The sequence below is a fragment of the Triticum urartu genome, chromosome 5A (genome assembly GCF_056163025.1).
Source record: "Triticum urartu cultivar PI428250 chromosome 5A, HENAU_Tu73, whole genome shotgun sequence".
NCBI lineage: Eukaryota > Viridiplantae > Streptophyta > Magnoliopsida > Poales > Poaceae > Triticum > Triticum urartu.
This window is the reverse complement of record NC_141877.1, coordinates 246,836,741-246,862,580: the sequence shown is the minus strand read 5'-3', so window position 1 is coordinate 246,862,580 and position 25,840 is coordinate 246,836,741.

The window sequence follows — 25,840 nt, the reverse complement described above, 5'->3', positions numbered from 1 at the left end:
CGGTACCCCAAACAAAAGGTACATCCTTCTTTGTAAGCTCGTTGATAGGTGCAGCAATGGTGCTGAAATCTCTCACAAAACGCCTATAGAAACCAGCGAGGCCAAGGAAACTCCTCACTTGTGTGACCGTTTTGGGCTGCGGCCAACTCTCAATAGCTTCAATCTTGGCTTTATCAACTTCAATTCCCTGTGGAGTAACAACATAGCCAAGAAAACATACTCGGTCGGTGCAAAAGGTGCACTTTCCAAGGTTACCAAACAAACGTGCATCACGTAGAGCAATAAAAACAGCACGTAAATGTTCCAAATGTTCCTCCAAAGATTTGCTATAAATCAATATGTCATCAAAGTAAACTACCACAAATCGTCCAATGAAAGCACGTAAAACTTCGTTCATTAACCTCATGAAAGTACTAGGTGCATTAGTTAACCCAAAAGGCATGACTAACCACTCATATAATCCAAACTTAGTTTTAAATGCTGTTTTCCATTCATCTCCCAATTTCATACGAATTTGATGGTAACCACTACGCAAATCAACTTTGGAGAATATTGTAGAGCCACTCAATTCATCAAGCATATCATCTAGCCTAGGAATAGGATGACGATAACGAATAGTAATATTATTAATGCCTCTACAATCAACGCACATACGCGACGTACCATCCTTTTTCGGCACTAAAATGATAGGAACAGCACAAGGACTAAGGGATTCGCGTATATAACCTTTGTCGAGCAGTTCTTGTACTTGACGCATAATCTCGTTCGTCTCCTCTGGATTGGTACGGTATGGTGCACGGTTGGGTAATGATGCACCGGGAATTAAGTCAATTTGATGCTCAATCCCGCGAATAGGTGGTAATCCCGGTGGCACGTCTTGTGGAAAGACGTCGGCGAACTCCTGCAAAATGTTAGTGACAGCAGGAGGCAAAGAGGAAGGCACGTCCTCGAATGAAAATAATGCCTCTTTGCACACAAAAGCATAGCAAACAGATTTGCTAAAATCTAGATCGTCAATATCAGATTTGGTGGCAAGTAAACATGCACTTTTCAACTTAATTTCAGAAGCAACACTAGATTGTTTATGATTATTAGGCTGCATTTGTTGCTCAAATTCTTTTGCCACAATCTGATTTTCACTCTTAGTTTTCTCCTGTTTTGCTTTATTAGCTCTATTAATATCATCTTTCAAAATGGAATCAGGAGTCATAGGAAGCAAAGTAATATTTTTATCCTTATGAACAAGAGTATACTGATTGTTTCTACCATGGTGAATAGAATTTTTATCAAATTGCCATGGTCTACCAAGTAATAAGGAACATGCTTGCATCGGTACCACATCACAATCAACATAATCAGCATATGTAGAGATACTAAAATGCACACGAACAGTACGTGTTACCTTAACCTTGCCGCTGTTGTTGAACCATTGGATGTAGTAAGGATGTGGATGTGGTCTTGTGGTGAGAGATAGCTTCTCCACCATCGCGATGCTAGCCAAGTTGTTGCAACTCCCTCCATCTATGATCACGCGAACAGAACGTTCCTTCACAACTCCCTTTGTATGGAACAAATTATGCCTCTGATTTTGCTCAGCTTGTGTAACTTGCACACTCAAAACACGTTGAGCAACTAAACAGTCATACCTGTCAGCATCTTCAGGAGCCATGTATTGCGTCTCATGATCAGAATCGTCTCCACCGTGTTTGTCACGTGTAATAAGAGCCAAAGTCTCCTCATCATAGTCACTAGCGGACTCATACCCACCATCCTCAGTAACAATCATCACACGCTTAGATGGGCATTCTCTCGCATAATGACCTCCACCTTGCAACGTCGACAAATAATATCATGTGTTTGCCCTGTTGATGCCATGGATGAAGAAGAGCTCTTTGCAGGCCCAGAAGGTGTGCTCTTGGCAGATAGTGGTGATTGTGCCTGCTTTATTGTATCACGGTTGGAGGTGGCAGCCGACGGAGGCGCCGGTGTAGCAGAAGTGTGGAAGTAGATGATGCACGTGGTGTCCATGAAGAAGGTCGACCTGCAGAAAAGTTAGTCCGCGCCAATGCCTGTCGATCCTGCACTTCACGTTCAGCTTTACAAGCAAGATGGAATAAACGAGTGATATTAGTATACTCCTTATACTCTAGAATCGTCTGAATCTCTTTATTTAATCCACCCATAAAACGTGCAAGCATAGCTTCATTCTCCTCAACAATACCACATCTAATCATGCCAGTTTGTAATTCCTGATAATATTCTTCTACAGAATTTTTCCCCTGTCTTAAGCGCTGCAATTTTTGAAGTAATTCACGTTGATAATATGGTGGAACCCAACGAGTACGCATAGCAGTTTTCAAAGCAGCCCAAGTAGCAGGAATGGGATATAATCTACAATGCTCAGACCACCAAACACATGCAAAACTAGTGAATGCACAAACAGCAGCAGGAACACGTCTCTCCTCGGGATATTGTAAACATGTAAAGCGTTGTTCAGTTTCTAACTCCCAAGTAAGATATATATCAGGAACATATCTACCCTCAAATGGTGGAATATTCAATTTTAGTTTAGGGAGATGGTCATGATCTCGTACCTGAGGGTGAGCCCTACCATTGCCATTATTTGCATGTGGACGACCTGATGGTTGCTGTGCTGGTGGTGGCACGTAGTTCTGATTTTGATCAACCTCATCCTCGTAATCGCCAGCAAAATCATCCTCCTCCGCATCAGCAGCAGGAGCCACAGAAGTAGCAACAGCAGCACCAACAGTTTGGCCAGGTGCAAGAGGGAGACGGCTCGCTCGGCGGAGGGCTGTTTCACGATGTGTAGGTAGTCGTCGTTGTTGTTGTTGTAGAGGTGCGTTAGGTGCAGCCGGTGGTGGTGGTGGAAGACGCGCGAGCAATTCATTAAACCTGTTATCGAGCTTTGTTTCGAACGTCTTCTCCATGTCATCAATCTTCTCCATGGCCTCTTCAAATCTGTTTAGCACATACTGCACCTGCCCATTCATCATTTGCTGAAATTTATCATGCAACTCCTGATTCGTCATGTTCTCCCAGTCAGTCTCGTCGGCTTGTGATCCTGCCATGGTTAGCAACAATAGAAAACACACAAGAATATGATCCTACAGAATACTAACAAGAGGTGGTGGTGGCGGGTGTCACAAATCCGTCAAGCAAATCTCAAATTCTTACCAGTTCTTACCCAGCAGCAGGCGGTGATCGGCAACCGTTGTAGTCAAAACTCTCAAAAGCTTGGATAGAGCGATTGCTAGGGAGAGTCAAACGCACGACGTAGAGGTATGTGGAGCTGGGAAGGCTTATAGTATGGTAGCAAAAAGGGTCAGCAATAATCAATTCAGAGATGCAAAGTTGAATAAACGCTCAACGACGGTACTGTGCTGGTCCTAGGCTAGACCGTGCTAGAGACGCGAGCCTAGAACACTAACAAAATCACGGCGCTGCACGTAAATAAGGGAAAAGCACACTCTGGAACTTTTTTTTTTCGCGTTTTTTTTGCGCTCTTTTTTTTTGCGCTCCTCTTTTTTTTTGCGAAAAAATACTATAATGGCGAGTGTCTCAAAACTCTTCCCTCGTCAAACTGATAGGATGGGCACGAAATTTTTTTTTTCACTTTTTTTTTCGGAAATCAGGGCAGCGACGATGAAAAAGTGCGACCAAAAATCACTATGATGGCACGTGGCTCAAAAGACTCAGAAAAGCCTAAAAATAGGATAGGGAAAAAATATTTTTGCCCGTGAAAATTTTGGCCTAAAAACTGCCCGGGGGTCTCCAGACTCTTCTTTTTTTTTTCCGAGACCTACGCAGGCAAGGAAACACGAATCGGAATTGAGATTGATCTCAAGAACAAACCTAATATGAGAAGAACTCGGATTGGTGGTGGATATATGGTTGTGGTATATGGCAGCGGTGGTGGTATGTGGTAGCGGTGGTGGTATATGGATAGAGATTGATGGTGGTATATGGATACGGATTGGTAGTGGTATATGGATAAGGATTCAGAGCGGTGGCGGATAAGCAAAAGTTGTAGATGGGCGATGATGATGGTGCGGCGGCGGCGTGACAACTGATGTCCAGAACTCGAAACTCTAAAAGACTAGACTCTAAGACCAGCAACTTGACACGACGATGCAACCGCAAATTCAACAAAGCAAAAACCCTAAAAAGATTATGCAAAGGCTCAGATTGGTTCGGATATGATGAACTGACCCTAATTTTTTTTTGACGCTTTTTTGTGGACTGTAGGTATGAAGAACAGACTCGATCTAATCTACGAAAAACTGTAAAAATCTCACCGAGCAACCTGGAAATCTGATACCACTTGATAGACGCAAAGGTGTCCCGATGTTTCGATGAGATGGTGGCTATCGTTTTCTGTGGGAGTCGACCTTGACGATCCGACTACGAACGTGCGAGACGTCGCGCCTTAGCAATCGCTAACCCAACTTCCGAGGGGTTATTGACCACGCCGGAGCACGATCAACCTGACCACAAGGGCCTGTTTCCTTCGAGCAAACGAAGAACAAGCAAGAAACTGAGATTGCAATATGGATATTGCGAATATAAGATGAAAGCTTTATTGATCAAGGTGGGGTTCTGTGACGTCTTGGTCTGGTCGTTGGACACAAACGAAGTACGAGAAGTTGCAGCTATGGCGAACTTTTAATCTAAACAAAACCCAAAGTCTAAACGACGCCCTAAGGGCTGTATATATGGAGGAAGAGAGGGGAATTTCGTGGCCCTTGAGGGTGGGGTCCGAAACCAACCCTAACTCTTGTTTTCCCACACATACGGACTCTAAAAATAGCCTATACTTAAGTATTTCGAAATTACATGGGCCTGGCCCATTAATAAGGTGACGCAGCACCTAGAATAGCCTATGGACGAATATTATGAAGTGGCATCTTGTATATTTCGTCCATGGCTTCATGCACTCCTTATGGCGGCTTCAAAGTCCTGAAATCATCGCTTGTAACTCCGTTCTTGATCCCCTTGCGCATGCCATCAACTCCATGCGTGTTCTTGCTCCAATGTTCATCCTTCTCCAAGCTAGGCCCTTCATTTGAAAGCAAAACAAATGTATCCAATTTAGGCAGCATCATAATCTCATGAACATTAGAATCATTACCAAGAAACGAAAGTACCTGGTAATTTAATTGGCGTGCACGAGCTCTAGTAATTGGTCCAGTATATGTAACAGTAGGGGCTGTGGGTGTAACAATGGTATTGATGTCCTCATCACATGAAGTTGATGGCATGCGCAAGGGGATCAAGAACGGAGTTACAAGTGATGATTTCAGGACTTTGAAGCCGCCATAAGGAGTGCATGAAGCCATGGACGAAATATACAAGATGCCACTTCATAATATTCGTCCATAGGCTATTCTAGGTGCTGCGTCACCTTATTAATGGGCCAGGCCCATGTAATTTCGAAATACTTAAGTATAGGCTATTTTTAGAGTCCGTATGTGTGGGGAAACAAGAGTTAGGGCTGGTTTCGGACCCCACCCTCAAGGGCCACGAAATTCCCCTCTCTTCCTCCATATATACAGCCCTTAGGGCGTCGTTTAGACTTTGGGTTTTGTTTAGATTAAAAGTTTGCCATAGCTGCAACTTCGCGTACTTCGTTTGTGTCCAACGACCAGACCAAGACGTCACAGAACCCCACCTTGATCAATAAAGCTTTCATCTTATATTCGCAATATCCAGATTGCAATCTCAGTTTCTTGCTTGTTCTTCGTTTGCTCGCAGGAAACAGGCCCTCGTGGTCAGGTTGATCGTGCTCCGGCGTGGTCAATAACCACTCGGAAGTTGGTTTAGCGATTGCTAAGGCGCGACGTCTCGCACGTTCGTAGTCGGATCGTCAAGGTCGACTCCCACAGAAAACGATAGCCACCATCTCATCGAAACATCGGGACACCTTTGCCCCTATCAAGTGGTATCAGATTTCCAGGTTGCTCGGTGAGATTTTACAGTTTTTCGTAGATTAGATCGAGTCTGTTCTTCATACCTACAGTCCACGAAAAAGCCACACAAAAAAATTAGGGTTAGTTCATCATATCCGAACCAATCTGAGCCTTTGCATAATCTTTTTAGGGTTTTTGCTTTGTTGAATTTGCGATTGCATCGTCGTGTCAAGTTGCTGGTCTTAGAGTCTAGTCTTTTAGAGTTTCGAGTTCTGGTCATAAGTTGTCACGCCGCCGCCGCACCATCATCATCGCCCATCTATCACTTTTGCTTATCCGCCACCGCTCTGAATCCTTATCCATATACCACTACCAATCTGTATCCATATACCACCATCAATCTCTATCCATATACCACCACCGTTACCATATACCACCACCGCTGCCATATACCACAACCATATATCCACCACCAATCCGAGTTCTTCTCATATTAGGTTTGTTCTTGAGATCAATCTCAATTCCGATTCGTGTTTCCTTGCCTGCGTAGGTCTCGGAAAAAAAAAGTCTGGAGACCCCCGGGCAGTTTTTAGGCCAAAATTTTCACGGGCAAAAATATTTTTTCCCTATCCTATTTTTAGGCTTTTCTGAGTCTTTTGAGCCACGTGCCATCATAGTGATTTTTTGTCGCACTTTTTCATCGTCGCTGCCCTGATTTCCGAAAAAAAGTGAATTTTTTTTTTCGTGCCCATCCTATCAGTTTGACGAGGGAAGAGTTTTGAGACACTCGCCATTATAGTAATTTTTCGCAAAAAAAAAGAGGAGCGCAAAAAAAAAGAGGAGCGCAAAAAAAAAGCGAAAAAAAAGTTCCAGAGTGTGCTTTTCCCTTATTTACGTGCAGCGCCGTGATTTTGTTAGTGTTCTAGGCTCGCGTCTCTAGCACGGTCTAGCCTAGGACCAGCACAGTACCGTCGTTGAGCGTTTATTCAACTTTGCATCTCTGAATTGATTATTGCTGACCCTTTTTGCTACCATACTATAAGCCTTCCCAGCTCCACATACCTCTACGTCGTGCGTTTGACTCTCCCTGGCAATTGCTCTATCCAAGCTTTTGAGAGTTTTGACTACAACGGTTGCCGATCACCGCCTGCTGCTGGGTAAGAACTGGTAAGAATTTGAGATTTGCTTGACGGATTTGTGACACCCGCCACCACCACCTCTTGTTAGTATTCTGTAGAATCATATTCTTGTGTGTTTTCTATTGTTGCTAACAATGGCAGGATCACAAGCCGACGAGACTGACTGGGAGAACATGATGAATTAGGAGTTGCATGATAAATTTCAGCAAATGATGAATGGACAGGTGCAGGATGTGCTAAACAGATTTGAAGAGGCCATGGAGAAGATAGATGACATGGAGAAGACGTTCGAAACAAAGCTCGATGACAGGTTTAATGAATTGCTCGCGCGTCTTCCCCCACCACCACCGGCTGCACCTAACGCACCTCTACAACAACAACAACGACGACTACCTACACATCGTGAAACAGCCCTCCGCCGAGCGAGCCGTCTCCCTCTTGCACCTGGCCAAACTGTTGGTGCTGCTGTTGCTACTTCTGTGGCTCCTGCTGCTGATGCGGAGGAGGATGATTTTGCTGGCGATTACGAGGATGAGGTTGATCAAAATCAGAACTACGTGCCACCACCAGCACAGCAACCATCAGGTCGTCCACATGCAAATAATGGCAATGGTAGGGCTCACCCTCAGGTACGAGATCATGACCATCTCCCTAAACTAAAATTGAATATTCCACCATTTGAGGGTAGATATGTTCCTGATATATATCTTACTTGGGAGTTAGAAACTGAACAACGATTTACATGTTTACAATATCCCGAGGAGAGACGTGTTCATGCTGCTGTTTGTGCATTCACTAGTTTTGCATGTGTTTGGTGGTCTGAGCATTGTAGATTATATCCCATTCCTGCTACTTGGGCTACTTTGAAAACTGCTATGCGTACTCGTTGGGTTCCACCATATTATCAATGTGAATTACTTCAAAAATTGCAGCGCTTAAGACAGGGAAAAAATTCTGTAGAAGAATATTATCAGGAATTACAAACTGGCATGATTCGATGTGGTATTGTTGAGGAGAATGAAGCTATGCTTGCACGTTTTATGGGTGGATTAAATAGAGAGATTCAGACGATTCTAGAGTATAAGGAGTATACTAATATCACTCGTTTATTCCATCTTGCTTGTAAAGCTGAACGTGAAGTGCAGGATCGACAGGCATTGGCGCGGACTAACTTTTCTGCAGGTCGACCTTCTTCCTGGACACCACGTGCATCATCTACTTCCATACGTTCTGCTTCACCGGCGCCTCCGTCGGCTGCCACCTCCAACCGTGATACAATAAAGCAGGCACAATCACCACTATCTGCCAAGAGCACACCTTCTGGGCCTGCAAAGAGCTCTTCTTCATCCATGGCATCAACAGGGCAAACACATGATATTATTTGTCGACGTTGCAAGGGTGGAGGTCATTATGCGAGAGAATGCCCATCTAAGCGTGTGATGATTGTTACTGAGGATGGTGGGTATGAGTCCGCTAGTGACTATGATGAGGAGACTTTGGCTCTTATTACACGTGACGAACACGGTGGAGACGATTCTGATCATGAGACGCAATACATGGCTCCTGAAGATGCTGACAGGTATGAATGTTTAGTTGCTCAACGTGTTTTGAGTGTGCAGGTTACACAAGCTGAGCAAAATCAGAGGCATAATTTGTTCCATACAAAGGGAGTTGTGAAGGAACGTTCTGTTCGCGTGATCATAGATGGAGGGAGTTGCAACAACTTGGCTAGCATCGAGATGGTGGAGAAGCTATCTCTCACCACACGACCACATCCACATCCTTACTACATCCAATGGTTCAACAATAGCGGCAAGGTTAAGGTAACACGTACTGTTCGTGTGCATTTTAGTATCTCTACATATGCTGATTATGTTGATTGTGATGTGGTACCGATGCAAGCATGTTCCTTATTACTTGGTAGACCATGGCAATTTGATAAAAATTCTATTCACCATGGTAGAAACAATCAGTATACTCTTGTTCATAAGGATAAAAATATTAATTTGCTTCCTATGACTCCTGATTCCATTTTGAAAGATGATATTAATAGAGCTAATAAAGCAAAACAGGAGAAAACTAAGAGTGAAAATCAGATTGTAAAGAATTTGAGCAACAAATGCAGCCTAATAATAATAAACAATCTAGTGTTGCTTCTGAAATTAAATTGAAAAGTGCATGTTTACTTGCCACCAAATCTGATATTGATGATCTAGATTTCAGCAAATCTGTTTGCTATGCTTTTGTGTGCAAAGAGGCATTATTTTCATTCAAGGACGTGCCTTCCTCTTTGCCTCCTGCTGTCACTAACATTTTGCAGGAGTTCACCGACGTCTTTCCACAAGACGTGCCACCGGGATTACCACCTATTCGCGGGATTGAGCATCAAATTGACTTAATTCCCGGTGCATCATTACCCAACCGGGCACCATACCGTACCAATCCAGAGGAGACGAAGGAGATTATGCGTCAAGTACAAGAACTGCTCGACAAAGGTTATATACGCGAATCCCTTAGTCCTTGTGCTGTTCCTATCATTTTAGTGCCGAAAAAGGATGGTACGTCGCGTATGTGCGTTGATTGTAGAGGCATTAATAATATTACTATTCGTTATCGTCATCCTATTCCTAGGCTAGATGATATGCTTGATGAATTGAGTGGCTCTACAATATTCTCCAAAGTTGATTTGCGTAGTGGTTACCATCAAATTCGTATGAAATTGGGAGATGAATGGAAAACAGCATTTAAAACTAAGTTTGGATTATATGAGTGGTTAGTCATGCCTTTTGGGTTAACTAATGCACCTAGTACTTTCATGAGGTTAATGAACGAAGTTTTACGTGCTTTCATTGGACGATTTGTGGTAGTTTACTTTGATGACATATTGATTTATAGCAAATCTTTGGAGGAACATTTGGAACATTTACGTGCTGTTTTTATTGCTCTACGTGATGCACGTTTGTTTGGTAACCTTGGAAAGTGCACCTTTTGCACCGACCGAGTATCTTTTCTTGGCTATGTTGTTACTCCACAGGGAATTGAAGTTGATAAAGCCAAGATTGAAGCTATTGAGAGTTGGCCGCAGCCCAAAACGGTCACACAAGTGAGGAGTTTCCTTGGCCTCTCTGGTTTCTATAGGCGTTTTGTGAGAGATTTCAGCACCATTGCTGCACCTATCAACGAGCTTACAAAGAAGGATGTACCTTTTGTTTGGGGTACCGCACAGGAAGAAGCCTTCACGGTATTGAAAGATAAGTTGACACATGCTCCTTTACTCCAACTTCCTAATTTCAATAAGACTTTTGAGCTTGAATGTGATGCTAGTGGAATTGGATTAGGAGGTGTGTTATTACAAGATGGAAAACCTGTTGCATACTTTTCTGAAAAATTGAGTGGGCCTAGTCTGAACTATTCTACTTATGATAAAGAATTATATGCTCTTGTTCGGACCTTAGAAACATGGCAACATTATTTATGGCCCAAGGAATTTGTTATACATTCTGATCATGAATCTTTGAAACACATTAAAAGTCAAGCAAAACTGAACCGTCGACATGCTAAATGGGTTGAATTCATTGAGACTTTCCCTTATGTGATTAAACACAAGAAGGGTAAAGAAAATGTTATTGCTGATGCCTTGTCTCGTCGTTATACTATGCTTTCACAACTTGACTTTAAAATATTTGGTTTGGAGACCATCAAGGATCAATATGTTAATGATGCTGAATTTAAAGATGTATTGCAGCATTGTAAGGAAGGGAGAACTTGGAACAAGTTCATTCTTAACGATGGATTTGTGTTTCGTGCTAACAAGCTATGCATTCCAGCTAGCTCCGTTCGTCTTTTGTTGTTGCAGGAGGCGCATGGAGGAGGATTAATGGGACACTTTGGCGTCAAGAAGATGGAGGATATACTTGCTACACATTTCTTTTGGCCAAAGATGAGACGGGATGTTGAGCGTTTTGTTGCTCGCTGCACTACATGTCAAAGAGCTAAGTCACGACTCAATCCTCATGGTTTATATATGCCTTTGCCTGTACCTAGTGTTCCTTGGGAGGATATATCTATGGACTTTGTTTTAGGTTTACCTAGAACAAAGAAGGGGAGGGATAGCATATTTGTTGTCGTGGATAGGTTCTCGAAAATGGCACACTTTATACCATGTCATAAAAGCGATGATGTTGTTAATGTTGCTGATTTGTTCTTTCGTGAAATTATTCGCTTACATGGTGTGCCAAATACTATTGTTTCAGATCGTGATACTAAATTTCTTAGCCACTTTTGGAGATGTTTATGGGCTAAGTTGGGGACTAAGCTGCTTTTTAGTACTACTTGTCACCCCCAAACTGATGGACAAACTGAAGTAGTCAATAGAACATTGTCTACTATGCTTAGGGCTGTTTTGAAGAATAACAAGAAAATGTGGGAAGAATGCTTGCCTCATATTGAATTTGCTTATAATCGTTCATTGCATTCTACTACTAAGATGTGCCCTTTTGAAATTGTGTATGGTTTCCTACCTCGTGCACCTATTGATTTGTTGCCTCTTCCATCTTCGGAGAAGGTTAATTTTGATGCTAAAGAACGTTCTGAATTGATTTTAAAAATGCATGAGTTAACTAAGGAAAACATTGAGCGTATGAATGCTAAATATAAACTTGCTGGAGATAAGGGTAGAAAACATGTTGTGTTTGCACCTGGAGATCTTGTTTGGTTACATTTGCGTAAAGATAGATTTCCTAATCTGCGCAAATCAAAGCTAATGCCACGTGCTGATGGTCCTTTTAAGGTTTTAGAGAAAATAAATGATAATGCATATAAACTTGAGCTACCTGCAGATTTTGGGGTTAGTCCCACTTTTAATATTGCAGATTTGAAGCCTTATTTGGGTGAGGAAGAAGAGCTTCCGTCGAGGACGACTTCAATTCAAGAAGGGGAGGATGATGAGGACATCAATACCATTGTTACACCCACAGCCCCTACTGATAGAGGCAAGGGTGTCCCGATGTTTCGATGAGATGGTGGCTATCGTTTTTTGTGGGAGTCGACCTTGACGATCCGACTACGAACGTGCGAGACGTCGCGCCTTAGCAATCGCTAAACCAATTTCCGAGGGGTTATTGACCACGCCGGAGCACGATCAACCTGACCACGAGGGCCTGTTTCCTGCGAGCAAACAAAGAACAAGCAAGAAATTGAGATTGCAATCTGGATATTGCGAATATCCAGATTGCAATCTCAGTTTCTTGCTTGTTCTTTGTTTGCTCGCAGGAAACAGGCCCTCGTGGTCAGGTTGATCGTGCTCCGGCGTGGTCAATAACCCCTCGGAAGTTGGTTTAGCGATTGCTAAGGCGCGACGTCTCGCACGTTCGTAGTCGGATCGTCAAGGTCGACTCCCACAGAAAACGATAGCCACCATCTCATCGAAACATCGGGACACCTTTGCCCCTATCAGCATAGATTCATTCTCCTCAACAATACCATATATAATCATGCCAGTTTGTAATTCCTGATAATATTCTTCTATAGAATTTTTTCCTTGTCTTAAACGCTGCAATTTTTGAAGTAATTCACATTGATAATTAGGTGGAACCCAACGAGTATGCATAGCAGCTTTTAAAGCAGCCTGAGTAGCTGAAATGGGATATAATCTACAATGTTAAGACCACCAAACACATACAATGTTCACTAGTTTTGCATGTGAAAGCACAAACAGCAGCAGGAACACGTCTCTCCTCAGGATATTGTAATCATGTGAAACGTTGTTCAATTTCTAACTCCCAAGTAAGATATATATCAGGAACATATCTACCCTCAGATGGTGGAATATTCAATTTCAGTTTAGGTAGATGGTCATGATCTCGTACCTCAGGTGGTGGTGCAGCCCTACCGTTGTGATGATATGCATGAGGACGACCTGGTGGTGGTGCTGGTGGTTGCATGTAGTTCTGATTTTGACCAACCTCATCCTCGTAATGGTCGTCCACCTCTGCAGTAGCAGTAGGAGCTATAGAAGCACCAACAGTAGGTAAAGCAGCACCAAAAGTTTGACCAGGCTCAATGGGAACGTGTTGTGCTTGTCCCACTTGATTTGGAAGACAATGTTGTTGTTGTTGTTGTAGAGGTGCGACGGGTGCAGCGGGCGGTGGAAGACGCGCGAGCAATTCATTAAACTTATTATCGAGCTTTGTTTTGAACGACTTCTCAATGCCATCTATCTTCTCCATGGACTCCTCAAATCTTGATGCGAAGCATCCCATGTTCATCCTCATGTACACTCCGACTACTCTCCAAACCCCAATTGGACATATGACGAGACCTCGAACATACGCCATTGGACACAAGGTGAACTCACTCCTCTCCGAACCATCACTTTCTACATGTGAGATATGGCTACTACCTCCAACGTGTGTTCTATGCATGATCAGGTACTTGGAGCAAAGCCACGAAGTCACCACATCCAACGGAACAGCTAGCGAGGACGCCAAGTACAAGGACCAAGAGAAGAAGCTGCGCAAAGCTACAGCCACCGGACGACCGGCCCAGCCCGGACGTCCGACCCCTGAGGACCCGAGCCGAATCTACGGACGACCGGAGCCACCGGACGTCCGACGACTCCCAGCGCCCGGACGACCGTCAGACACTGGACGTCCGACACTCTCCAGCGCCCGGACGACCGACGCCGACCGGACGTCCGACACCACCTGTCCAGAGCCAAAACGCCGGACGTCCGACATGAACCGGATGACCGGACCCTCGCGAGCCACCGGACGTCCGACGCCTGTGCGTCCGCCCGTGTGTTGGGCCGAAGCCACTTACCCTTTCATTCGCCTAGACTATATATACTCCTCCACCTCCTCCTAGTTAGGGTTAGCATTGGTTTAGCTCATTTGAGAGATAGAGCATTGCTCATCCATAACGGATCTACTCCTCCAGAGAGACCACGACCCCTCTTCAGAGAAGATCCACCTTGGATTCAAGACCCCTTTTCAAGGGAAGATCCCCTTCTGAATACAAGACCTCCTCATGGAGAAGAACCGGTTACCGTGTATCGTCCCTAGTTGTCTGTGGATTCGTGTATCGTTCTACGTACTCAAGGATCTAGCCCATGTGTGACTTATTCGAGTCGGTTTGGTGATTTCCTCTTGTGTTTTCCTTCCATTCATCCTCGTGTTCTTCGTGTTTTCCCCGGGATCCGCTCCTTTCGTGAAAGATCGGGCGATTAGGGTCTCCACCCTACATCATCTTGGATCAGAGCCAGCTTGTCTCTTGATACCATCATCTTGGTATCATGAGCCACGTTGATCACGATTTCGGCGCCTCCCCCACCGTTTTCTAGCCTTCTTTTGCTTGATTTCGTCCTAAATTTGAAAATCCCCACCAAAAATAGCCCCAATTTTTTTTGTGATTTGTTGGTTTGATGATGTTTTGTTGATTTTGATCCATGGATCTTCTTGGTTTCAAGTGGATCTAGCATCTCCCCAAGTTTCCCCATCTTTCATCCATGAAATCTCATCTATTTTGACCCCAAAATCCCCATTTTCCGCCAAAAATCGCGTCCCGAATCTCGGATCTCGAGTTGACCCCGACCCACCTGACGACCGTTGGTTTACCGGACGTCCGGAGACCCAGGAAGCACCGGACGTCCGACCTTACCGGACGAACCCCTAACCCGAGCTGAAATTAGCGGATTTCGGACCCGACCGGACGTCCGTCGACCGGACATCCGTCCATTTCCGGACGTCCGCTACCTGTAAAAACTGACTTCGCTGAAATTTTGTTTCGGCCATAACTAATTCATCCGAACTCCGATTTTGACGTTCTTTAGCTTGTTTTGAAGCTCTTGACATCCCCCTTACCACAAAAATACCACCAACATCTCTTGACTCCATCAAATTTTGTGCACTTTGGCATCTTTGCCTAGGGCTTCCACCACATCATCCGCTACACCACCACCGACTTCCGCAACCTAACCAATTTTGTTCCCCATCGCATTAGTGGTTGCTTGAGGAGTGATTTGAGTCTCCTAAGGTGTCTAGACTACTTAGGGATGGTTGCTTCTTCATCAACCACCACCACCACCATAACTTCCGCATAGTTTTGCCCACCTCACTCCCGCCACCCCGACCTAACCCAATTTCATTTGTGTTGTGAGTTGTGTATCCTAAGGTGTTTCGTCTACTTAGGGACCGTGCTTCCAACTCCGACACCGTGTATAGTCCACCACCTTACCCTCCATTTCCGCATTGCGTACTCCACAACCCATCATTGCACTTCCGCAATCCCTTTGAGCTTCCGCAACCACCACCGCATCCCCGCTACCACCATTTGACATTTGAGATTTTGAGTTCGCGGTTTTTCCGTTTCCTAAGGTGTTTCGGCTACTTAGGGACGAGTCTCCATCATCTTGGTATCATCAAGATCACCGCCACTCGTCATCACCACGGACGGTAACCTCCATATCATCTTGGTATCGTGGTACCCCTCCATTGTATATTCCCTTGCCTTTGCATTGATAACCCCTAGCCCATTTTGCGTCACTTACCTATCGAGACTAGCCATTTGAGTATTGCCGGCAACGTTACTTGTGCACATTAGTGACCTACACCATACATTGCATACATACCATATTATATCGGTATCATATCATCTCGTGTGCCTCATGATTGTTCCCGCATATACACAATTGCTATCTTGGTTTGTGCATTTTGCAAAGTGGCCATACAAAAAAAAGAGAATAAGCTTTTAAGCAAAGAAAAAGAGAGAAACAAAAGAGCTCGTAAGCAATAGCCATAGCATTTGTTGAAAATCCCCATCTTTCATCCACGAAATCTCATCAATTTTGACCCCAAAATCCCCAATTTCCGCCCAAAATCGCGTCCCGAATCTCAGATCTGGAGTTGCCCCGATACACCGGACGACCGTCACCTTACCGGACGCCCGGAGCCGCAGGAACCACCGGACGTCCGACCTTACCGGACGACCGGAACCCCCTAACCCGAGCAGAATCAGCGGATTTCCGACCCGACCGGACGACTGTTTTTTCCGGACGTCCGCTACCTGTAGATATCAACTTCGGCTGATTTTTGTTTCGGCCATAACTAATTGATCTGAACTCCGTTTTTGACGTTCTTTAGCTCGTTTTGAAGCTCTTGACATCCCCCTCCCCACAAAAATACTACCATCACCATTTGACTCCATCAATGTTTGATAATTTTGGCATCTTTGCCTAGGGCTTCCATCACATCATCCGCTACACCACCACCGACTTCCGCAACCTAACCAATTTTGTTCCCCGTAGCGTTAGTGGTTGCTTGAGGAGTGATTCGAGTCTCCTAAGGTGTCTAGGCTACTTAGGGATGGTTGCTTCTACATCAACCAACACCACCGCTTCTGCATGACCTTGCCCACCATACACTTCCACTACCCCAAATTAACCCAATTTGTTTGTGTTGTGAGTTGTGTCTCCTAAGGTGTTTCGACTACTTAGGGACCGTGCTTTCAACTCCGACACCGTGTATAGTCCACCACCATAACCTCCACTCCCGCATTGCCTAGTGCAACACCACCGCATTTCGCTACCACCATTTGACTTTTGTCCTTGAGATTTTGAGTTCGCAGTTTTTCCGTTTCTTAAGGTGTTTCGGCTACTTAGGGACGAGTCTCCATCATCTTGGTATCTACATCAAGAACACCGCTACTCATCATCGCCAAGGAAGGTAACCTCCATATCATCTTGGTATCGTGGTATCCCTCCATTGTACATTCCCTTGCCATTGCATTGATAACCCCTAGCACATTTTGCATTACTTGCCTATCGACACAAGCCATTTGAGTATTGCCGGCAACGTTACTTGTGCACATTAGTGACCTACACCATACATTGCATACATACCATATTATATCGGTATCATATCATCTCGTGTGCCTCAAGATTGTTCCCGCATATACACAATTGCTATCTTGGTTTGTGCATTTTGCAAAGTGGCCATACAAAAAAAGAGAATAAGCTTTTAAGCAAAGAAAAAGAGAGAAACAAAAGAGCTCGTAAGCAATAGCCATAGCATCATACCACATTGAATATAAGATCATCTTGGATCACCTTGTGAGAAACACCGGGAACCATACATACATAGCATACTTGGGATAGAAAGTTATCCATTTTGCATCTTATAGGTTGTGCACAAGTGTCGTATCCGCCTAGTGAGCAATCATGCTAGCGTCTCTCTTGAGTTGTGCAACACGAGTGTTTTCTGTGGATTCCACATTTTGTGCTCATCCTTGGTTGCACGACCCCATTTATCTATCCATGTGTGTGTTTCCGTGTGCCACATATTGCTATTGGTCTACTTGTTACACCTGCGAATTTGTGAATCTTTTTCAACATTATTGACTCTTGCTAACATTTTGCATTAAATTTTTGTGCCACTATCCTCACCGGGCTCCACCATAAGCCTTACTTGTGTAGGTGTGAGAAACCGACAAGAATTGGTACCAATTGTGCTATTTCCTTATCCATATTGGAGTGATCATTGATCCACTTTCAACTTCGGTCAAGGTACATTTGGTATTCGTTCTTCTCTTTCTCCATTCATATTGGCTCGAATCTTGTGATGGATAGGCAAGGCATTTCATCTCCGGTCTTCCACAACAACTACAGCGTGAACAACTACATCACCAAAGCGTCAATCTTCGATCTACAACGACAAATGCAAGGCGCACAATTAAGACCGCGAGAGCGCATCGAGAACCTCTCCATTGACATTCGTCACTACGAAGCGAGGAAAAGGGACTACATCGACAAGAAGCTTTCCGCACATAAAGAGGAGCAAGATGCAAGGATGGAGGAGATTCGGGCCTTGATCAAGTCTACTTCCCCTCCATCATTTTCAAGGTGGCGCCAAGTACATCGATCCTCTTCGAAGCGCCCAAGCGACACAAGCGCAAGTCGTCCACGTCCACATCTCCATGGCGACTACCATCACGTTCGTGATCCATCTCGTCATGAAGGGCATGTCACCTCCAAGCAACATGTGCACAACGACGATGAACGACATCTACTACGAGCTCAAGCATGACAACGACATCATCAACATGAAGATGCTCAACACGCGCAACCGTACAAGTCCGAACAAGCCCTACTTCACGCCAAGTCCAAACATCATGACCACAAGAGAAGATCGCGAGACGAGCACCACCAAGACGGAGCTACGGCTACAACAATCACTTCGGCATCTTCGCCAAGTGCTATCAAGGCATCTTCGCCTTTGGACGTACGGCATCTTCGCCTACTTCCCATGAGTACGCCTACATTGACTTCATCAAGTCCAAGGCGACCACCTACAAGTGAGGGCGACACTTCCATCTTCGGAAGCCCCTCAAGGAAGATGGCCGAGCATGGGAATTTCCCTTCGGTCATGGAGACGAGCTACGAGTTGCCACATCATTTGGGCCTCCAACAACAAGATGGTGACAAGAAGGTCGAGCAAGGGCCATCCTCTTTGACCACGGCGACGAGCACGAACCTCTTCAACAACATGAAGACGGCGCCACTATTGGACTCATACTCCGAGTCAAGCTACGAGACCGCTCATGAGACCTTATCTTTGGTCTTCGATGAGAGTGATGATGTGCCATCTTCGGCCTTCATCCACGGCTACGACCAGGACATGATTGATGATGAGGACATCAATACCATTGTTACACCCACAGCCCCTACTGTTACATATACTGGACCAATTACTAGAGCTCGCGCACGCCAATTAAATTACCAGGTACTTTCGTTTCTTGGTAATGATTCTAATGTTCATGAGATTATGATGCTGCCTAAATTGGATACATTTGTTTTGCTTTCAAATGAAGGGCCTAGCTTGGAGAAGGATGAGCATTGGAGCAAGAACACGCATGAAGTTGATGGCATGCGCAAGGGGATCAAGAACGGAGTTACAAGTGATGATTTCAGGACTTTGAAGCCGCCATAAGGAGTGCATGAAGCCATGGACGAAATATACAAGATGCCACTTCATAATATTCGTCCATAGGCTATTCTAGGTGCTGCGTCACCTTATTAATGGGCCAGGCCCATGTAATTTCGAAATACTTAAGTATAGGCTATTTTTAGAGTCCGTATGTGTGGGGAAACAAGAGTTAGGGTTGGTTTCGGACCCCACCCTCAAGGGCCACGAAATTCCCCTCTCTTCCTCCATATATACAGCCCTTAGGGCGTCGTTTAGACTTTGGGTTTTGTTTAGATTAAAAGTTTGCCATAGCTGCAACTTCGCGTACTTCGTTTGTGTCCAACGACCAGACCAAGACGTCACAGAACCCCACCTTGATCAATAAAGCTTTCATCTTATATTCGCAATATCCAGATTGCAATCTCAGTTTCTTGCTTGTTCTTCGTTTGCTCGCAGGAAACAGGCCCTCGTGGTCAGGTTGATCGTGCTCCGGCGTGGTCAATAACCCCTCGGAAGTTGGTTTAGCGATTGCTAAGGCGCGACGTCTCGCACGTTCGTAGTCGGATCGTCAAGGTTGACTCCCACAGAAAACGATAGCCACCATCTCATCGAAACATCGGGACACCTTAGCCTCTATCAAGTGGTATCAGATTTCCAGGTTGCTCGGTGAGATTTTACAGTTTTTCGTAGATTAGATCGAGTCTGTTCTTCATACCTACAGTCCACGAAAAAGCCACACAAAAAAAATTAGGGTTAGTTCATCATATCCGAACCAATCTGAGCCTTTGCATAATCTTTTTAGGGTTTTTGCTTTGTTGAATTTGCGGTTGCATCGTCGTGTCAAGTTGCTGGTCTTAGAGTCTAGTCTTTTAGAGTTTCGAGTTCTGGTCATAAGTTGTCACGCCGCCGCCGCACCATCATCATCGCCCATCTACCACTTTTTCTTATCCGCCACCGCTCTGAATCCTTATCCATATACCACTACCAATCCGTATCCATATACCACCATCAATCTCTATCCATATACCACCACCGCTACCATATACCACCACCGCTGCCATATACCACAACCATATATCCACCACCAATCCGAGTTCTTCTCATATTAGGTTTGTTCTTGAGATCAATCTCAATTCCGATTCGTGTTTCCTTGCCTGCGTAGGTCTCGGAAAAAAAAAAGTCTGGAGACCCCCGGGCAGTTTTTAGGCCAAAATTTTCACGGGCAAAAATATTTTTTCCCTATCCTATTTTTAGGCTTTTCTGAGTCTTTTGAGCCACGTGCCATCATAGTGATTTTTTGTCGCACTTTTTCATCGTCGCTGCCCTGATTTCCGAAAAAAAAAAGTGAAAAAAAAAATTTTCGTGCCCATCCTATCAGTTTGACGAGGGAAGAGTTTTGAGACACTCGCCATTATAGTAATTTTTCGCAAAAAAAAAGAGGAGCGCAAAAAAAAAAGAGGAGCGCAAAAAAAAAGCGAAAAAAAAAAGTTCCAGAGTGTGCTTTTCCCTTATTTACGTGCAGCGCCGTGATTTTGTTAGTGTTCTAGGCTCGCGTCTCTAGCACGGTCTAGCCTAGGACCAGCACAGTACCGTCGTTGAGCGTTTATTCAACTTTGCATCTCTGAATTGATTATTGCTGACCCTTTTTGCTACCATACTATAAGCCTTCCCAGCTCCACATACCTCTACGTCGTGCGTTTGACTCTCCCTGGCAATCGCTCTATCCAAGCTTTTGAGAGTTTTGACTACAACGGTTGCCGATCACCGCCTGCTGCTGGGTAAGAACTGGTAAGAATTTGAGATTTGCTTGACGGATTTGTGACACCCGCCACCACCACCTCTTGTTAGTATTCTGTAGGATCATATTCTTGTGTGTTTTCTATTGTTGCTAACCATGGCAGGATCACAAGCCGACGAGACTGACTGGGAGAACATGACGAATCAGGAGTTACATGATAAATTTCAGCAAATGATGAATATGATTGAGCATGGAGACATTTGCACCAACATCTCTCCGGCAACGACATGTGACGAGATGCCCCAATTTCCATGTGAGGAGAGCCACCACCACATGAGTGACTCCACCACACGTGACATTGAGAGCATTTCCTATGAGAGGATGAGTGTGACCACCACTAGCCCCACACTTGAGAGCATGCCACACATCCTATGTGAGGTTGAGCGCCATTTGAGTGACTCCACCAACCATATGAGTGAGAGCATCCTTGAGGGAGTGAGTGATCCACAACACTTAGTGAGTGAGGTAGTTTACATGGCATGTGAGGCCATTATGATTTCTAACGACTTACCCTCTACTCCGAGTGTGTTTTCTTCTTTGGTGCTAGGTCTCCTACATGACGACATGCCTATCCTCGACGAGTCCATACCTCCAATGGAGACGATGATGGCCATGGTGGACGATGATGCACCCCCCACATGGTTCCATCAAGATGAAGATGACAACGAGACGATCTTGAACACCTCACCTACAACACATGAGCGACGCTCCAAAGGTAACATAGGTGATGGTACTTGTCTTGTCCCACTAGTGGACTATCTTGACATCGATTGCTCCCATGATGTTGACCTACCTATTACCATGCTTCACGCTAGTGAGACTTCTTCATGCCTTGACTTACCTATTTATGATGAATATGATGATGAGCATGTTGAGTTGCCTAGTTGTGATGCTATGCCTCATAGGATATCTTGTGAAAATTCTATTGGTCACTTCATGTTTGACAATCCATTGAACTTGTCATATGCTATGAGTGAGATCTCCCATATAGCCTCATTTCAATCTCAACATAGTAACTATGCATGCCCCATTAAAATACATCCCATTTGCACTTATGGCATAGATGACGAGATGATGGGCATTGGCTTTTGCTTCTCTTCTGATGATATTGCCATGCTTCCTTTACATGATTTGCGCAATTCATCTACTATACCATGCCATGATCACATTGTTCCAAATATGCATTGTTTTGGATGTTGTCAATATTCTCCATGTGATGTTGCTACTCATGATCATGAGGAGACCCCCATAGTTTCCTCATACATATTAGGAGATCTTGATGCATTTCATACTTTGCATGATTCCCATGATAGTGTACACCATATGAATTCCATGAATAACAATGCTCTAGATATTTCTCATGATGCATTACATCCTTTGAGTCTCCATTATGACATACATCATAACAAACCTCTCATGATGGATGCCATGTTTCTATATCGCGCATCTCATTTATTTGAGCATCGGCTATTTTGTGCTAACAAACACACGCACGTGCACATCATGATGGATGATGTGTACATCTACCACACACACACAATTTTCCCTTTGTCTTTACTTTGTGTAGGTACTCATGTATACTCGTCAACCACTCAATCACAAGAGTTGACGAAACGAGCTCTTGAGAGCAACGATGACTTGGGATCCCGTGGACTATCTTTCCCACCATTCCTTTTGCGCAAAGACTACGCGCATCTCTTTTACTTTTCTCTCACACGGCTATGGGATATTTACCATTTGTCACCTTATGCTCATTTTACCGTGTTCACTTTGCATGCTATGCTTGCTCCTATGCCTTGCCATGCCATTGTGACCCTTGCTTGCATCTACCCATGATTCACCATTATGCTACTTCTATGTGTATTTGCATGCTTGGTGGAGATCCTTGTTGCTATTGCCATGTTTATCATGTGCCCCATGCTATTGATGCTATTTTGCTCATATCTTGCCTTTATGCTTGTGAAATGTCATGTGCATTTTGTATGCCCACTATTTGCACACATGACATGATTTCCATGATTACCTCTAGTATGTTGCATCTTCGCACTACTAGCTTGCTTGACTTGATCGCTATGATTGCTTCCTTGGTTGCATCACCCATGTTCCACTCTTACTCGCTTTCTTGGGTTGATGACATATATGCTCATGCCTCTCACATGATATATCTTGTTCATTGTCGCTTGCCTCCAATAGTTGCCTATATGCTTAATGATCGTGGAGCCTTGGACATATTACTTGTGATGCATGCTTGCTTGTTTAAGCCTATTGTCTTTGGTTGTAGTTGCATCATGTGCTTTCATACCATACCACACCTTGTCCTTTCTTATGATAAGAATAATGAAAACACTTGTTGGGTATCTCGCCCCTCGAATGATAGGTCTTGCACTAACCTCATTTCTTTTTCCGAGTGTTTGTCATGTTCTTTCATTTTGGAGGATTCACAAGGCGGTGTCGTTATGTGACATATTGGTTATGTGAAGGCATACATAATGTACAACTCCAACATCCTTGGAAACTTTCTTGAGTCCGTCTACGACAACCATTTCCATGGTGATGAGGATCACGATCCGAGGTTGGATCTTTCCCAAGGGAGGGGAGATGATACAGAGCATCCCACGTTCATCCCCATGTACACTCCGACTACTCTCCAAACCCCAATTGGACATATGACGAGACCTCGAACATATGCCATTGGACACAAGGTGAACTCGCTCCTCTCCGAACCATCACTTTCTACATGTGAGATATGGCTACTACCTCCAACGTGTGTTCTATGCATGATCAGGTACTTGGAGGAAAGCCACGAAGTCACCACATCCAACGGAATAGCTAGCGAGGACGCCAAGTACAAGGACCAAGAGAAGAAGCTGCGCGAAGCTACAGCCACCGGACGACCGGCCCAGCCCGGACGTCCGGCCCCTGAGGACCCGAGCCGAATCTACGGACGTTCGGAGCCACCGGATGTCCGACGACACCCACTGCCCGGACGTACGACACTCTCCAGCGCCCGGACGACCGACGCCGACTGGACGTCCGACACCACCTGTCCAAAGCCAAAACGCCAGACATCCAACATGAACCGGACGACCGGACCCTTGCGAGCCACCGAACGTCCGGTACCTGTCGGACGTCCGACGCCTGTGCGCCCGCCCGTGTGTTGGGCCGAAGCCACTTACCCTTTCATTCGCCTAGACTATATATACTCCTCCACCTCCTCCTAGTTAGGGTTAGCATTGGTTTAGCTCATTTGAGAGATCGAGCATTGCTCATCCATATCGGATCTACTCCTCGAGAGAGACCGCGGCCCCTCTTCGGAGAAGATCCACCTTGGATTCAAGACCCGTTTTCAAGGGAAGATCCCCTTGTGGATACAAGACCTCCTCACGGAGAAGAACCGGTTACCGTGTATCGTCCCTAGTTGTTCGTGGATTCGTGTATCGTTCTATGTACTCGAGGATCTAGCCCATGTGTGACTTATTCGTGTCGGTTTAGTGATTTCCTCTTGTGTTCTTCGTGTTTTCCCCGGGATCCGCTCCTTTCGTGAAAGATCGGGCGATTAGGGTCTCCACCCTACATCAAATCTATTTAGCACATCTTCCACATGTCCACTCATCATTTGCTGAAACTTATCATGTAACTCTTTATTTGTCATGTTCTACCAGTCAGTCTCGTTGGCTTGTGATCCTGCCATGGTTAGCAGTAATGGAAACACACAAGAATATGATCCTACAGACTACTGGGAACTCGTGGTGATGGTGTGGTGGACAGTCACAAATCTGTCAAGCAAATCTTAAATTCTTACCAGTTCTTACCCAGCAGCAGGCGGTGATTGGCAACCATCGTAGTCAAAACTCTCAAAGCTTGGATTGAGAGGTTACCAGGGAGATTCAAACGCACGACGTAGAGGTATGTGGAGCTGGGAAGGCTTATAATATGGTAGCAAAAAGGGTCAGCAATAATCAATTTAGAGACGCAAAGTTGAATAAACGCTCAACGACGGTACTGTGTTGGTCCTAGGCTAGACCATTCTAGAGACGCGAGCCTAGAGCACTAACAAAATCACGACGGTGCACGGAAACAAGGGAGGAGCACGCTCTGAATTTTTTTCTTTTTCTTCACTTTTTTCCTCTTTTTTTTGCTCCGCAACAATTTTTTTTTGAAAAAGTCTACAAATGGTCTAAAAACTGCCTAGCCATAATTTTCCAGACTTAGTTTTTTTTTGAGTTTGGAACTATTTTTCTTCTGCGGATGGCTCGGAAGTTGGGGAGTCCTACTTTGTCATGACTTAGAGTATCGCGTGATCTGGAAATCAAAAACAAAGCAACAATTACTGGACTCGGACTAGGACTGGTGGCGGAGATGAGTCTGGTGGAATCTCGGACTGGTGGCGGAGATGAATCTGGTGGAACTCAGACTGGTGGCGGATATATGTTGTAGGTGGACTCGGATTGGTGTGATGGCGACTGATATTTGGTGGCGTATATGGACTCAGATTGGCGGTGAATATGTGGTGGTGGTATATGGCAGCGGCGATGAACTTGGTGCGGTGGTGGTATATGTCAGCAGCGATGATGATGATGCGGTGGTGATATATGGCAGCAGCGACATGACAACCTGTGAACAGAACTCAAAACTCTAAAGGACTAGACGCTAAGACCAACAAATTGACACGACGATGCAACCGCAAATTCAACAAAGCAAATACAGAAAAGATTATGCAAAGGCTCAGATTGGTTCGGATAGGATGAACTAACCCTAATTTTCTGTTTGGCTTTTTCGTGGACTATAGGTATGAAGAATAGACTCGATCTAAACTACAAAAAACTGTAAAATCTCACCAAGCAACCTGAAAATCTGATACCACTTGATAGAGGCGAAGGTGTCCCGATGTTTCGATGAGATAGATATCGTTTTATGTGGGAATCAACTTTGACGATCCGACTACGAACGTGCGAAGACGTTGCACCTTAGCAATCGCTAAACCAACTTCCGAGGGTTATTGACCACGCCGGAGCACGA